The sequence below is a fragment of the Globicephala melas genome, chromosome 19 (genome assembly GCF_963455315.2).
Source record: "Globicephala melas chromosome 19, mGloMel1.2, whole genome shotgun sequence".
In the NCBI taxonomy this organism is placed as follows: Eukaryota; Metazoa; Chordata; class Mammalia; order Artiodactyla; family Delphinidae; genus Globicephala; species Globicephala melas.
In genome coordinates, this window is record NC_083332.1 from 36,174,458 (window position 1) to 36,191,676 (window position 17,219).

Consider the following 17,219-nt stretch of genomic DNA (forward strand, 5'->3'; position numbering starts at 1 on the left):
GGTAGCTGCTACCCAGTAGCTTAGAGCTGAAAGGGCCCATAAGAATTAACTGGTTTCCAGGCTGGTAAAATAACTCTTTATCATGTTACACTTAATACATGTAAAAGAATGCCAGTAACATATCTTTAGATTATGAAGTGTTATAATAACAAGAATACCCAGGGACTTCCACTCACTTCAGTTCTAGAAAATAATCAATACTTCTGGTTCCTTTTGCATGGTTTCCTGCTGCCCCCACCCCCAGAGTTACCACAGTCCTGGGTTTTATGTTTATTATGCCTTGTTTTATATATCTAATGAATATTATTTTGATTTGGTTTTGAACTCTGTCAAAATAATACCCTGCCACCCACATGCTTCTTTCACTCAATTTTACGTTTTAACTTTCAACCATGTTTTTGCAGTTCATTTTTACTGCTGAATGTTACTCGATTCTGGGAACATGCCACGATTTCTATAAGCATCCTCTTATTACTGGACATTTGGTTCGTTTCCAGTCCTTTTTTCTATTACAAACATTGTCACTGTGCACATTCATCCTCACATCTGAATCATTTATTTAAGAGTTGCTCTTGGGTAAGTTTCACCTAGAAGTTAAATTGCTGGCTTGTAGGGTCTGTGAGTGCTCAACGGCACAAGACGCTGCCAAAATGTACCAATTTACTCTCCCATCTGCTCGGTATGAGTCCTCATTATTAGATTTCTTAATTTTTGCCCAGTTAATGGGTATAAAATAATACCTCATGGTGATGCAGATTTGCATTTTCCTGAGCACTAATGAGGCTGAATATTTTATTATATGTTCATAGGCCATTCATGCTTCCTCTTCTGTGAAATTCCTTTTTGTGTCTTGCTCATTTTTCTCTGAGGACATTTGTCTTTTTCTTACTGACCTATAGGAGTATTCTGGATACTAATCCTTTTTCAGTTATCTGTGTTGTAAAAAATCTCCCAGTTTGTGGCTTGTCTTTTAATTTTCTTTGTAGTATCTTTTGATGAATAGAAAAGTTCTTAACCTACCTTTGTTTTTTCTTTAAATATTTATTTATTTATTTGGCTGCACCGGGTCTTAGTTGTGGCACATGGGATCTAGTTCCCTGACCAGGGATCGAACCCTGGCCCCCTTCATTGGGAGTGCGGAGCCTTAGCCACTGGACCACCAGGGAAGACCCTACCTTTTTTCAATAAAAGAGAAAATAGGCACAAATAGGTAAGAGGAATTTTTCAATATAAAAGTATTACTATAGAAGAATGAAGTTGGACCCTTACCTAACACCATATACAAAAATTAACTCAAAATGGGTTAAAAACCTAGATGTAAGAGTTTCAGTTTTGTAAGCTGAGAAAGTTCTAGAGATCTGTTGCACAACAATGTGACTGTATATAACACTGTTGAACTGTACATTAAAAATGGTTAAGATGGTAAGTTTTAGGTTTTTTTATCACAATTAAAATTTTTTAAGTGTTGTAGCTAATGACATCTATTATTTATTGAGTGTTTACTCTGTGCCAGGCACTACGATACCCACCTTATACACATTATCTTTTTATTTCTTTTATTCTTTTTTTTTTTTTTTTGGTTTATTCTTTACAACCCTGAGAGAGAAATTACTGTTTCCCCTTATTTTCCAGAGACAGAGACAGGCTTAGTGAGGTTAAGCAACTGCCCAAGGTCACACAGCAACAAGCGCTGAGCCCAGGGTTGGAACCCTGATCCAGCTGATCCTGAAGGGAGATCTTAGCTGCTCCACTGTATTGTCCAGTAAGCAGCAGAGCCTGGCCAGGAACCATGGACATCCTCTTCCCACCACACCACTAGGTGTCTTTCTCTTCAGCTTTGGTCCTTCCAACACAGCTTCTCCAGGCATCACCACGCCATCACTCCTAAACATCTCCTTTGGGAAAATTGGCCCAAGTTATGCCTATATCACATAACCGTTATCTGCAATATAAATAGGACTCCTCTTTCTGTTTCAAAACACTGCTCATGTCATTGACAATTCGTGCTCATTCCTGAGATACAAGTTGCTATTTTTGAAAAGTTATTTTGCGTGGCATCTTGCCCCAGGGGCCCTTGGCCTGCTTAATCTGGTATCTCAATTGGCAGAACACAGTGCAGCCCTCTGGATTTGATTATGTGTCTAAGCTGCAACTTTGGCTGTTCCCAAACCTCCACTGCCTCCCTCCATCCCCACCCCACCCCCTCGCTCAAAACAAAGTGCTTAGAGGCTGATGGTTGACCTAATGGCAGGGAGGTCTGCAGAAAGAAGAGCCCACAGGGCAAGCCTGGCAGGTTTTCCGGCCTCTTCCAAAGTGGATTTCACTGAGAGCAGAAACTTATCCCATTCCTTCACTTCTCCAGTGATGCTCTAGCCTGTGCAAGCGCTGGGCACCGGGTCTACAGTGGGGAGTGGAATGGTCACTCCTCCCTGCCCTTGTGGAGTTTACATTCTCAAGGGGGGTTAGATCTGATTAACACAAGATCTGTGATATGAATTAAAGGGCGTGTGAAGGGGAACAGCTCAGGGGACCTTCTTTAAACTGGGTTCATAGGAGGCCTCTCTAAGTTAGGATATGCAGTCGGCCAGGTGAAGAGCCCAGAGAAGAACATTCCAGGCAGTGAGGGTAGCAAGTGCCAAGGTCCTGGGGCAGGAAGAAGTGGGGTCTGTGGCTTGGCCTATTCTGAGGAAGGGAAAGCAGGCCTGGGTGGCAGGAGCATGGAGGGCAAGGATGAGAGTGACAGATAGTGAAGTGGGGGAGGGAAGCAGGGGCCAGGCCATCACAAGCAAGAAGCCATACAAATTGCCTGAGAGCCTATGGCTGAAGCGCCATCCCAAGGTTGGCAGAGGGGCTGGAAGGGAGGGCCTCCAGGGGAGTGACATTTAAGCAAGATCTTATAGCAGTGATTCTCAAAGTGTGGTCCCCAGACCAACAGCATAAGCATCACTTGTGAATTGGTTAGAAATGCAGGTTCTCAGGCCCCACCCCAGACCTACTGCATCCCCCAGAGCACAAAGGACCAGGCCTGTACCCAGTAGATGCTCCATGTACTGCATGGTGAGTTGCAAGCTGCCCAGCTCCATAATGTGCCCCAGGGTTAAAATGCAGAGTCCTGTGATGGGGGCACACCGCGGCCAGCGGGTCGCACCCACCCGGGCACGGAAGAAGGACAGGGCTCGGCTCACGTGGGTTTGGCTGATTTCAAGGTGCAAAAGTAGAGACAGAAAGTGAGAGAGCGGCATGGACATATATACACTACCAAATGTAAAATAGATAGCTAGTGGGAGGCAGCCGCATAGCACAGGGAGATCAGCTTGGTGCTTTGTGACCACCTGGATGGGTGGGATAGGGAGGGTAGGAGGGAGACACAAGAGGGAGGGGATATGGGGATATATGTATACATATAGCTGATTCACTTTGTTATAAAGCAGAAACTAACACACCATTGTAAAGCAATTATACTTCAATAAAGATGTTAAAAAAAAAAAAGTAGAGACAGAAATGCATCTCTACAGCTCTGCCAAGTGAAACTTCACACCTGGCCTCCCTGTGCCCTGGGGCAGTGCTTAGACTTTTACAAGGTGTGGAAGGAATGAACATTCATTGGAAGACTTTAAACTAGTTTTGAGTTACAAAAATCAGGCCAAAAACAAACAAAAAAAAACAAAGGAAAAAACACCAAGTAGCAGAGAAATTACCTAATCTTCAACCTCAGCTAACTCAAGACCAGCTGCAGAGGATGTTACCATATTATCTGTTAAGAGAACCCACTTTGGGGCTGGGAACCAGCCTGAGACGTCAACCCCCGGGGGTCCTTTTGAAAAGAAAGTTTTCCGCCTGCGAACAGAACAGAACAGAACGCTCACTTTTAAAAAGCCGCCTCCTACAGCACTGCAGAGCCTCAGTCCTGGACACTTTAATCACCCTGAGAGAGCAGGTTAATGGGGTTTTAATGAAAATAGAACCCAAATGGGCATTGAGCCCTATTTTTTTGCATCCAGGGGCGCTGCCAGAGTTGCATTTCCACAGGTGTTAGGGCTGGCCCCCTTTATGCAGTGAGACCATGCTGAGAATTACCTAAGGGAAGTGGGCTCATGGAGTCAATAATTTGAAAGTCCACAAAAAGCAGTTGGCGAACTCTCTCATCTATGGCCTGTTCTATCCAGGAAAAGACAGGTCAAATCATGTCCTCAAATCACCACAGGCGTTAAAAGCTTGGGCGTGGCATGTCCGGTACCACGGTGTGGCCAGTGAAGTTCATTGGCTGCTCCTCCAGCCAGTTCCAATCTTCAAAAAGTAAATAGGGTGCCGGTTTTCATCTCATTAGTGGTTTTAGGCAGGATCATTTAGTAATGAAGGACTCAGATCCTGGGCTGAAGCCACCTGGGTTCGAAGCCCACGTTGGCCACTTTAGAGTTGCCCAGCTTGGGGGCAAGTGGGGTACCTCTGCGCCTCACTTTGCTCATCTGTAAAATGGGTGTCATGATTGTACTGGTGTTGTAGGGTCTTGAAAGAACTGACTGGGTGGTCTGTAAAGTGCTTAGAGCCGTGCCACACCCACGGTAAGCCCTAGAATAGTGCTGGCTAGTGGGGGAGATTGGGAATCAAGTAGACATGACGATTTCAGACAAGCATAGGCCCAGGAAGCAGGTACGCAGACTAATGTGATGGAGAAACTGCGAGAGGGCTGGGGGTATAAGGAGTAGCCAGGCTCACAGAGGCAGCGAGAGCAGAGGCCCCGGGCAGGAAACAGCACAGAAAGGCCAGGGCGGCTGGAACACAGTGTGCAGGTTTGTGGCCTCGGAACCGTGATGAGAAAGCCCCAGGGAGAAACAGGTTTGGCCAAGATGATATAATCCCACCTGGCCAACAATGTGGCCCCTCCGCCTTTACCCTGGGCGCGCTGTGTGTAGTTTCCCACTGGGCTTTTGTCACTTAATTTCCAAGCTGCTCCAAGATCCTCACGATCGCTGCTCATGCTTAGGGCATAAGAATGTGCAGTAGGTCTGCGCTCCCGTTTACATAACCACCTGCCCCTGCCCGGTGACTGAGCCTGTTTCCAATCCTGACAGTAACCAGGATCGTGGTCCTTCCTGAGACTTCCTGGCAGCTTGAACGTGGAGCCCCTGAGCAGCCCCATGGTGGGGGGAAAGCACTTCGGAGTTTGGAGGCTTTTTTAATCTTAGAACTCTTTCATAGTTTAACTGTGTGTGTTGTATTTGGTTACATAAATAATATGTAAAAGATTCAGACAGTCCAGAACAGAACATGAAGTCCCCTTCACCATTACCTCCCCTGCCCAGCTCCCAGCGCCTCCCTGCAAGTAACCATCATCAACAAACAGGCGGCTTCCTTCCAGACCCCTTTCAAGGCCTTTACACTCTTACGCTCGTCCTTTGTTTTTACCAAATAATACATCTTGTGGGAGAGTCAGAGATCTAGCTACCGTGTTTTCTTTTTTTTAACAGCTGCACAGTTTTTCTAATATGGTGGTATTATATTTTATTGAATATTTTATTTTGTTTATTTTATTTACTCACCTTCTCTGAGGGTTTGGGCTGTTTACTAATTTTCACAATGCTTTCATGAATGTCGCTGGACTTATATTCGGGCTCACAGGCAAGAATTTCTGTCCAGCAGATTCCTGGAAATGGAATTGCTGGATCAAAGGGCAGGTACGCTTAAAATTTTCATAGCTTCTTCCAAATTATCCTTCCCAAATGTGCCATTTTCTTAAAAAAAAAAAATTCCTTTGGTTACAAAAAGTAATTCATGTTCTTGCAAAACGTGCACAGAATACAAATAAGACCAGAAAAGAAATTGTAACATACTCATAATTCCATCACCCAGGAATAACAGCTATTAACATATAGTTATTTGAGCTTTTTACTGTATCTCACAAAGATCTTTTCAAGTCATTAAAGCGTCTTCTCTGGTGATTTTTCTAGGTTGTTAATGTGGTTTAGGGACAAGACGAGGAAATCTTGTGTGGAAGGAGGGAAACTAAAAAGAAATTTTTTAAAGACTGTGCTGAACAGTTGATAACCCATGTGCAGGATATGTTCACCTGAACTACGTATGTAGAAGAATTACTCTACAACGCTGGTTCTTGGATGTCTCTGAGAATCTGATAAAGCTGCCTCCTTCCCAGCAATGTGTATGATCACGCAATTTACATATAATTTCAGGGGTTCATGTCCCTTGTCCCCCCAACAGAAAAAATTCATTGTCTACAGCATCATTTTAAATGGTTGCATCGAATGCCTCAGGGTGGCTGAAGCACAGCTCATGTAACCCATAGGGTGTTAAGAATATGGACTCGAGGCAGACACACCCCATCAAATCCTGGCTCGACTGCGTGCTCTTCAGTCCCTCTGCCCGTTCCCTCACTTGTAAAATCCAGACAATAATAGGTGGGTTATAGGGTGGTCGGGAGTTTAAAGCGTTCATGTGCGTAAAATGTTTAAAACAGGGTCTGGCACATGGTAAGTGCTAATTAAATGTCAGCTCTTATTATTTCCAGTGTTTGGCTTTTATAACATTTCTAACTCTATCTTTGCACACTTCTGTGATGACTTCCCGGGGATAAACTCCTAGATGTCGAATAGCTGCGTGGAAGCATTAGCGTATTTGTAAGATTTTGGATACATAATGCAAAACTCCTCCATAAAGACTCAGATTCAATCATTATCTAGGACTGAGTTTCCAGTGGTGAACAGATGGATGAAAATCCATGCCTTGGTGGAGTTTACATCAGAAAAGGGGTAGACCGTGAACAAAATAACAACGTGACCTATTAGAAGGTGACAAGTGCTGTGGAGAGAAATGAAGCAGGGCTGGGGTGGGAGGGCTGGGATGGGGCGGCGGTTGAGGTTCTGAAGGGACCTGAAGGAGGCAGGGAAATGGTAGGACCGTGTTCCAGGTCGAGGGGACAGGTATGAGGGCTTGGGGGCAGGGACGTGCAGGGTGTGCCTGAGGGGAATCCAGGAGGAGAGGAGGACAGAGCTGGAAGGCGGCAGGGACACTTCACGGAGGGCCCGCAGGCTGAATCAAACTACACTTTGGGAGCAGTTTTAATTCTGTCCAACGATCAGTCTAGGAAGGATGAAGTAGGTGTTCAAGGGGACAATTGGAATGAACTGAAATTATGTCTTCCTTGTTTCAGTCTATGCTTAAGGGCACTAAAAGGAAAAGACAGCTCTCAACGTTTCTCCAAGAAAATCAGAGGTTCCTTGTTTTCTGAGTAAAGCGTGTGAATGTCTCGCCTACTCAAGTCCAGTCTTTTTTCTTTTTTTTCTTCCTAGAACAGTAAGAACCAAGAACAAAATGAAAAGACACAAGCTTGTTTTGTTTGTTCCTGGGCCGTGTTCCCGGGACAGCCTGTTTGCCAGGTGTGTGATTCTCAGATGATGTTTATCAAAGGAACTTAGGTCTACAAGTGTGAGATGACATTGCCCAGGGTCGAGGGTCCCTGGGCCCCACGCCTCACCCCCTCTTGTCTTCCCTGCACCCCGCAGCCACGAAGCATCAGCCCCAGAGACACATGCAGGGGGCAGAAAGGCCAGCTCAGAGGTTGCAGTTCAGGGCAAAAAAGTAGCAAACCACATGTTCATCTTGGGGACACCATGGCGGAGATAAGTGACCTGGAATTTCTACCCACTTCCTCCAACTGCAGAACCTCTGCTTCAAATAAACCAGGAAGTTCTGGGGGGTTGGGAAGGACCAGACTTTGAGCTGAAATGGTTAGAAATGAGAGGAGACGAATGGCTGTGGAAGTGAGGCTGGTGGGTGTGGGTGTTGCCGTACGGGGTCAAAGCTGAGCCCTGACAGGACGCTTGCCCCTCCTGTTTGGGTGTCATCTACACCTTTACAGGCGCTCCCATCGGTGACTCGGCTGGTCGACAGTATGTCATTGATCACCTACTGCGTACACTAGGCACAGGGCCGGTGCCACAGGAGAGGTTATAAAGAATCGTACCCGGAGGAGCTGCCAGTTCCCGCCGGGGAGGGAGGGACACTTTGCTCCACTTGTTGGCTAAGTGCCCCGCAAGCCTTGCCTGCTCCAAGTTAACACCAATCAGCTGGACGTTTCTTTGTCTCCACTCTCTCCCTTCCCTCCCTTCTTTCTGTTTTGCAGGTGGTACAGTTTTGTCATTATGAGATGGGGTTAGACATAATAGATAACTTCTCCTAATAACGGTACCTCAGTTTAAATTTTTAGCCAACTTCAAGCAAGTTTAAATGCTCATTGAAAAGGTAAAACTATATAAAAACAACCAAAGAAGAAGGGCAAACCTTCACCGCTTTTACTTCCTGCTCTTCCTCTCCCGAGATACCCGCTGTTAACATACCAGTATTTATTTTCCAGCTTAGACCCTTTTTTCCCTGTACACACCTATTTCTGCATACAGTTTTTATACAGAAAGAGAGTATAAACCCTTGTTTAATTCACTTCTGTACTTCCAGCTTCAGGAACATGATAGACACTGAAAATATTTGTTAAATGAATTAAGAATTTCTGAAATTTGACCTTCTCATTTAAAAATGCACCATGGACGGCCTTCCATGTCATCCAGCTCATTCTTTCTATGGCTGCGTAGGATTCTACAGAACGTCTACACGGTTGTTCAACCACAACCCTGTTGTCAGACATGGGCTTACCCCTGCTTTCAGTATTGAAGCCCTTGCGCCTACCCCCTCCCACACTGACGTATTTCTCTAGGCAACTGCGGTAAACAGAGTAATGGCTTCCCAAAGATGCCGGCGTCCTAGTCCTCAGAGCCTGTGAATTTGTTTCCTTCCATGGCAAAAGGACTTGCAGGTGTGATTGAGCTGAGGCTCTCGAGACAGAGAAAGCCTTCTGGATTATCAGGTGTGTCCAATATAAGGCACTTTATAAGAAGGAGGCAGGAAGCTCACGGTTGGCGGAGGAGGTGCGCGGAGGAAGCTGGGGGAAAGCAGGCGCTGTGCTGACAGCAGAGGTTGGGGTGACGCCATTGCTGGAAGGCGTCATAAGCCAAAGAACGCGGACAGCCTCCAGGAGCTGGAAAAGGCAAAGAAATGGACTCTCCTCTAGAGCCTCCGGAAGGAATGCAGCCCTGCCGGCCCATTTTGGACTTCTGACCTCCAGAACTGTGAGATAATCAATTTTGGGGTTTTTTTTTCCAATTTTTTTATAGTGGTAAAAATTTTACAGTGATAAAATTTACTGTCTTAACCTTTTTTAAGTATACCGTTCAGTGGCATTAAATACATGCATAATGTTTCATCAACACCATCTATCTCCATAACTTTTCATCTTGTAAAACAAATTCTGTACCTATTAAACAATAACTCGCCATTGCCCCCTCCCCTCTGCCCCGGCAACCAACCTTCTACTTTCTGTCTCTGATTTGGGCCACTCTGAATGTCTCATATAGTGGAATCATATGGTATTTGTCTTTTTGTGGCTGGCATATTTCACTTAGTATAACGTTCTTAAGATTCATCCATATTGTAGCATATGTCAGAATTTCCTTCTTTTTAAAGGCTGAATAATACTCCATTTTATGGTGGTGGATTTCTAGGCAGAACTGAGACAGGCATTCTTAGCTGAGACGCCAAGAGGTGGTTAAAACAGTATGAGAACATCAAGGTAGCTGATTCCAAGCAGAAAAAACAGCTGACAGTGTAGCGATGTATTTGAATCTGCTGTAATTAAGATTTTCCACAGGCTGTGGGCTGGGTGAGAGACCTCGTTGACAATTTTATCAAACTTGTGATGTTTAAATTCAACAAAACGTTTACATAACAGATTTCAGAAGGAAATTAAATCTGTTTTTGTTTCACTTTTCTATTTTTAAAAAATATAAATGGGCTAAATGAAAGCTGATTTGATGTAGAATACTAAAGTGTGTAAATATGTTGGGGTCTAAAGCCCGTGGAGACACAAACAGGTGTGAGAAGTTCCATGCTCTTGATGATCAAAAATGGGTGTGTAAATCCTAGAGAAGCTTTAATTAAACAGTTCAAAAAAGGTAGCTCCTTTCTACAGGTGTTTTGCAGATTTTGATAGTTGTAGATTCTTTTTTGCTGTGTTGTAAAACAAAAAACAAAAAAGCTAACTTTTAAACCAGAAAATTTTGTTTACCCATTCATTTGTCAGTGACCACTTGGGTTACTTGTACGTTTTAGCCATTGTCAGTAACGCCGCTATAAGCATTGGAGTACTAATACCTCTTTAAGATCCTCCTCTCAGCTCTTTTGGGTATATATCCAGAAGTGGAATTCCTGGATCATATGGTAATTCTATCTTAAATTTTTTGAGGAACCTTCATACTGTTTTCAACAGCAGCTGTATCAGTTTGTTTGTTTTTTTTAATTTATTTTATTTTTGGCTGCGTTGGGTCTTCATTGCTGCACTCAGGCTTTCTCTAGTTGCGGTGAGCAGGGGCTATTCTTCCTTGCAGCGCATGGGCTTCTCATTGCGGTGGCTTCTGTTCTGGAGCACGGGCACTAGGCATGGGGGCTTCAGTAGTTGTGGCATGCTGGTTCAGCAGTTGTGGCTCGTGGGCTCTAGAGCGCAGGCTCAGTAGTTGTGGCGCACGGGCTTAGTTGCTCCGCGGCATGTGGGATCTTCCCAGACCAGGGCTCGAACCCTTGTCCCCTGCATTGGCAGGCGGATTCTTAACCACTGTGCCACCAGGGAAGTCCCTGTACTAGTTTTTAATATTCGCATCAGCAGTGCTCAAGGGTTCCAATTTCTCCACATCCTCACCAACACTTGTTTTCTGGGTTTTTTTTTGTTGTATGTTTGTTTGTTTTTAGTAGTAGCCATTCTAATGTGTGTGAGGTGATATATCATTGTAGTTTTGATTAGCATTTCCCTAATGATTAGTGATACCGAGCATCTTTTCATGTGCTTATTGGCCATGCGTATATCCTCTTTGGAGAAATACCTATTCAAGTTCCTTTGCCCATTTTTTTTTAATTTTTAAAATTTTTATACAATTTTAAAAGTTACACTAGATTTATTGTTATTATAAAATATTGGCTATATTCCCTGCGTTGTACAATACATCCCTGTAGCCTATCTTACACCCAATAGTTTGTACCTCCCACTCACCCACCCCTATATTGCCACTTCCCTCTTCTCTCTCCCCATTGGTAAACCACTGGTTTGTTGTATTTTTTAAGATTCCACATATAAGTGATATCATACAGTGTTTGTCTTTCTAACTTATTTCACTTATCATAATGCCCTCCAACTCCATCCATGTTGCTGCAAATGGCAAAATTTCGTTCTTTTTTATGGTTGAGTAGTATTCCATTGTGTGTGTGTGTGTGTGTGTATATATATCACATCTTCTTTATCTATTCATCTGTTGATGGACACTTAGGTTGCTTCCATATCTTGGCAATTGTAAATAATGCTGCTGTGAACATTGGGGTGCATGTATCTTTCTGAATTAGTTTTTGGTTTTTTTTTAATATATATATACCCGGGAGTGGAATTGCTGGGTCATATGGTAGTTCTGTTTTTAGTTTTGTGAGAAACAGCCATACTGTCTTCCATAGTGGCTATACCAATTTACATTCCCCCCAACAGTGTACAGGGGTTCCCTTTTCTCCACACTCTTGCCAACATTTATAGTTCATGTTCTTTTTAATGATAGCCAACCTGACAGGTGTGAGGTGATAACTCATTGTGGTTTTGATTTGCATTTCCCTGATTAGTGATGTTGAGCATCTTTTCATGGGCCTGTTGGTCATATGCATTCCCTCTTTGGAAAAATGTCTCTTCAGTTCTTCTGTGCATTTTTAAATTGGGTTGTTTGTTTTATAAATGTTGAGTTGTATGAGCTGTTTATATATATGATGGATATTAATCCTTTATCAGTCATATAATTTGCAAATATTTTCTCCCATTCAGTAGGTTGTCTTGTGGGGTTTTTTTTTGTTGTTGTTGTTGTCTTTGCGGTACGCGGGCCTCTCACTGTTGTGGCCTCTCCTGTTGCGGAGCACAGGCTCCGGATGCGCAGGCTCAGCGGCCATGGCTCACGGGCCCAGCCGCTCCGCGTCATGTGGGATCTTCCCAGACCGGGGCACGAACCCGTGTCCCCTGCATCGGCAGGCGGACTCTCAACCACTGCACCACCAGGGAGGCCCCAGGTTGTCTTGTATTGTTGATGGTTTCCTTTGCTGTGCAAGAGCTTTTAAGTTGAATTAGGTCCCATTTGTTTATTTTTGCTTTTTACTTTAAACCCTTATATATATGATTAGCAAATATTTTCTTCCATTCTGCAGGTTACCTTTTTACCCTGTTGATATTATCTTTTGATGCACGAAATTTTTAATATTCATGAAGTCCAGTCTATCTTTTTTGTTTTGTTGCCTATACCTTTGGTGTCATATTCAAGAAATGATTGCCAAATTCAGTGTCATGAAACTTTTTTTTCCTGTTTTCTTCTACGGGTTGTATAGTTTTGGGTCTTACATTTAGGTCCTGATCCATTTTGAGTTAATTTTTATACTTGGCACTAGGTAAGGGTCCAGCTTCATTCTTTTCTGTGTGGATATCCAGTTTTCCCAGCACTTTTTTTTTTTTTCCCCCCCGATACGCGGGCCTCTCACTGTTGTGGCCTCTCCCATTGCGGAGCACAGGCTCCGGACGCGCAGGCTCAGTGGCCATTGGCTCACGGGCTTAGCCGCTCCGCAGTCAGATTCTTAACCACTGCGCCACCAGGGAAGTCCCCTATTCTTTAATCTTTATTTCCTTCCTTCTGCTAGCTTTGGGTTTAGTTTGTTCTTTTTCAAGTTCCTTAACTTGTAAAGTTATGTTATTAATTTGAGATCTGTTTTTTTTAATGTGTTTATAGCTGTGCATTTTCCCCTTAGGACTGCTTTTGCTACATTATAGTTTTGGTATGTTGCATTTTTGTTTTCATTAAAACTAAGGAGTTTCTAATTCACCTTGTGATTTCTTCTTTGATCCATTGGTTGTTTAAGAGTGTGTTGTTAAATTTCAATATATTTGTGGATTTTCCAGTTTGCCTTCTGTCACTGATTGCTCACTTTATCTCATTGTGGTCAGAGAAAATATGATAGTTATTTTTTTAAATCTGTTGACACTTAATTTTTGTGGCCTAACATATGGTCTAACCTGGAAAATATCCACGTGCACATAAGAATGTGTATGCTTTTGGTGGTGGGTAGAGTGTGCAGTGTCTGTTATATATAGTTGGTTTGTTGTATCTATTTCCTTACTTCTGTCTGCTTGCTCTATCCATTATTTCTCTCTTCAATTCTGTCAATTTTTGCTTTATTTATTCAGTTGTATGTCATTAGAAATGTGTTTATAATATTACAGCAAGAGGATATATCAAATTTCTATTAATATATAATGTCCTACTTTGTCTCTTGTAAACTTTTTGATTTAAAATCTGTTTTGTAAAAAAAAAAAAAATCTGTTTTGTCCAGTGTTAGTACAGCCACCCCTGCTCTCTTTCGGTTACTGTTTGCATGGAATATCTTTTTCCATTCTTTCACTTTTGATCTAAAGTGAGTCTCTTGTGGATAGCATATAGTTGGACTGTGTTTTTTTAACCATTTTGCCAGTCTGTCTTCTGGGGTGTTTAATCCATTTACATTTAAGAGTAGTTACTGGGAAGGAGAGACTTCTGTCATCTTATTTGTTTTCTATACATTTTACGGCTTTGTTTCTCACTCCCTGCCTTACAGTACTGTCTTCCTTAGTGTTTAGTTGACTTTTTTTTTTTGGTAGTGAAATGTTTAAATTCCTTTCTCATTCCTTTTTGTTTATATTCTATAGCTATTTTCTTTGTGGGTACCATGGGGATTACAGTTAACATACTAAAGTTATAGCACTCTTATTTGAATTTATACCAGCTTAACTTCAATAATATACAAGAACTCTGCTCCTTTACAGCTCCATCTCCACCCCTTGCTGTTGTTATCACAGAATTACACCTTTATACATTGTGTGCCCCAGAATAATGTAAACTAATAATGATTTTTAATGCATTAGTCTCAAGTCATTTAGAAAACAAAGTGGAATTATAAGCCATTGTTACAATAATGTTAGCTTTTATAATTACTTGTTTATGTACCTTTACTGGGATCTTTGTTTCTTCATATGGCTTCGAGTTGAATCTTTTTCTTTCTGTTTCTCAGTCTTGATTATTTCCATTGTCCTATCTTCAAGTTCACTGATTCTTATCCCTGTTCAAATTTGCCTTTGAATCCCTCTAGTTAATTTTTCATTTCAATTATTATACTTTTCAGCTCCAGAATTTCTTTTTGGCTTCTTTTTAGGTTTTATGTCTCATGACTGATGTTTCCATTTTTGTTCATACATTTTCCTGACTTCTTCCAAATCTTCCTTGAGTTCTTTGAGCGTCTTTAAGACAGTTGTTTTAAAAGTTGTTTTGTCTGCTGTATTTGCCATCAAGTCTTTTTCAGGGATAGTTCCTGTTGGTTTTATTTATTTTTTCTTTGAATGGGCCATACTTTTCTGTTTATTTGTATGCCTTATGATTTTTTTGGAAAAAATTTGAATATTTGGATTTAATAATGCGGTAATTATGGAGACCAGATTCTCCCTCTTACCGAGAGTTTGCTGTTTTTTGTTACTGCTTTGTTTAATAGCGTTTTTTTGTTTGTTTGCTTCCCATTGCTGTAGGCTATCTATGTGACAAGGATCAGCTGAGGTATAGTTTAAAGTCTTGGGTCTTTTCAGAGCCTTTCCTTGGGCATGCACGATCACTTGCTAACTTCCCCCATATATGCAGTTGTTTTGCATGTCTGATGGTTAATTTTGTGTCAGTTTGCCTGGGCTAAGGAATGCCCAGATAGCTGGTAAAAAATTATTTCTGGGTATGTTTGTGAGGGTGTTTTCAGAAGAGATTAGCAAAGAGATTAGAAGACAATCAATACACTGAGTGAAAAAGATCTGCCTTCACCAATGTGGGCAGGCCTCATCCCATGCATCAAGGGTCTGAATAGAACAAAAAGGCGGAGGAAGGGCAAATTATCTCCCTCTTTTTAAGCTGGGAGGTCCATCTTCTGCTGCCCTCAGAGATATCAGAGCTCCTGTTTCTTGCACTAGCAGCCCCTCACCCCCTGGTTCACAGGCCTTCAGCATTTTACTGAATTATGCCCATGGCCTTCCTGATTCTCCAGACTGCAGATCATGTGACTTCTCAGCCTCTGTAACATGAGCTGACTCCTATAATAAATTTCATATAGATATACATAGAGAGGGAGATATCTATATAGAGATATCAATCTACATATACCATATTGGTTCCCTTTCTCTGCAGAACCCTAATACAGTATCCTTGTCTTTAATGTTTGGCTCTAAAAAGGAGGAAAAAGAGAAAAATGAAGAGGGCAGTAAAGGGCACCCACCCTTTAAATCCCTTGGACGTCACTTCAGCTGGAGGTGGAGGGGCAGCAACGATCTAATCAGAAGCAGCAATGGGCAGTCAGAGCATAGATCGCCAACATTTGCAGCACAGGGTCCTCTTTTGCCCAACCTGGCTCCCACAAGCTGTATGCAAGCAGCTGCCCACCATGGGAATGGGGGGATGGGTAACTGCTATGCTCAGAGCTGAAACTGACCAAAATGAAGCACAGTTTACCTGTCCAAGCCTTCCTCTGGAAGTTGCAATCCTTCAATAGACTCCAGAGTTCCAAAATACTTACATGAGACAGATTCTGCCGGTACAATTGTTGTCTGGGGGGCGGGGGGAGATAGATTGCTGATGCTTCCCATCCAACTATCTTTCCAGAATCCTTTCAATCTGTGTTCTTTGAAACCACCTAGTTCATAGTAATTTGTTATAGCAGCAGTAGAAAATTAATTCAGCAAGAGACCTAGAAATTTCTAGTTCAAAGTATAAACTCATTTTCTCAATCCATTTATTGTCTCTCATATAGACATGGTAGCCATCCTGGTCACTGCCCTCCTGACAATTCCCAGTGTGCCCATGTTCCTCTCAAAATGTCAATCCCAGAATGACCCACTGCTCTAGACCCTGCCCACTGGTACAGAGTAAGCATTTTGTTCGATTTGATCAGCGTGTCTGGGAATCTCGCATTAAGCTGTGCTCATTAAGCTAGAAATGAACTGAACACCTAAATCTACCTCAGTCCCATCTCTTTTGTCCTGTTCTTGTGTCATTGGTTTGTTTTGACCTTGGGGCAGGACTTTATCCTTTCTAAACTTCATGTTGTCTAAACAGTGAAATAATAGCATCTCCAGCATCAAGCTAGACTAGTTGTTTGTTGCCATTTCAATTCCTTGTGCTTTCGGAGAATAGAAAGAGCAGGTAGATTTGGCCCCTTAACCTGGGAGGAAGCTAATAGAGACATTATAAATAGAGTAGGTAAAAGCCACCATGTTAAAACTGGCTCAGCTTCAGGGCTTTACATGCCTAAGATGTTGGGGGTGGGCTCCCAATCCGGTTCCATCCGGTTCTCCCCACCGCCGCGGGTCCCCCCAGCTCGGGCGGCGAGAGGAGCGGCAGCGGCCAGGCAGCCCGGCTTCGAGAAGGCTCTCGGTGCGCCGCGGCCCGCAGGCACCGGGCACGCGCCCGCCCCGCCGCCGCGATGCCAAGAGGAAGGTCAGCTCCGCCGAGGGGGCGGCGAAAGAGGAGCCCAAGAGGAGATGGGCGAGGTTGTCCGCTAAACCGCCTCCTGCAAAAGTGGAAACGAAGCCAAAAAAAGGCGACAGGAAAGGATAAATCTTCAGACAAAAAAGTGCAAACAAAAGGAAAAAGGGGAGCAAAGGGAAAACAGGCTGAAGTGACTAACCAAGAGACTAAAGAAGACTTAGCTGCAGAAGATGGAGAAACTAAAAACGAGGAGAGCCCAGCTTCTGATGAAGCAGGAGAGAAAGAAGCCAAATCTGATTAATATCACACACCTGGTCCTATCAGTGGTCCCTGTCTCCTTTCTTGTACAATCCAGAGGAATATCAACTATTTCGTAAATGCAAGTTTTTTAGTAGCTCTAGAAACATAAAAAGGAGGGAATCCCACCTCATCCCAGTTTTTAAGTGTAAATGCTTTTTTTAAGAGGTGAAATCATTTGGTGGTTGTTTATTTTTTCGTACAACCAGAAAATAGTGAGATATTGAATATGCGAGGCTTTGTCTTGTGTGTCAGCTTAACATTCCACAGATGGAGGGTAGCTTTTATAGCCTATAATACAAAGCA

At 42.9% G+C, this 17,219-nt stretch overlaps 1 pseudogene; it reads left to right on the top strand.

Moving 5' to 3' along the window:
* Positions 1–4,614: 4,614 nt before the first annotated feature.
* Positions 4,615–16,917, top strand: LOC115847835 (non-histone chromosomal protein HMG-14 pseudogene; annotated as a pseudogene).
* Positions 16,918–17,219: the final 302 nt, after the last annotated feature.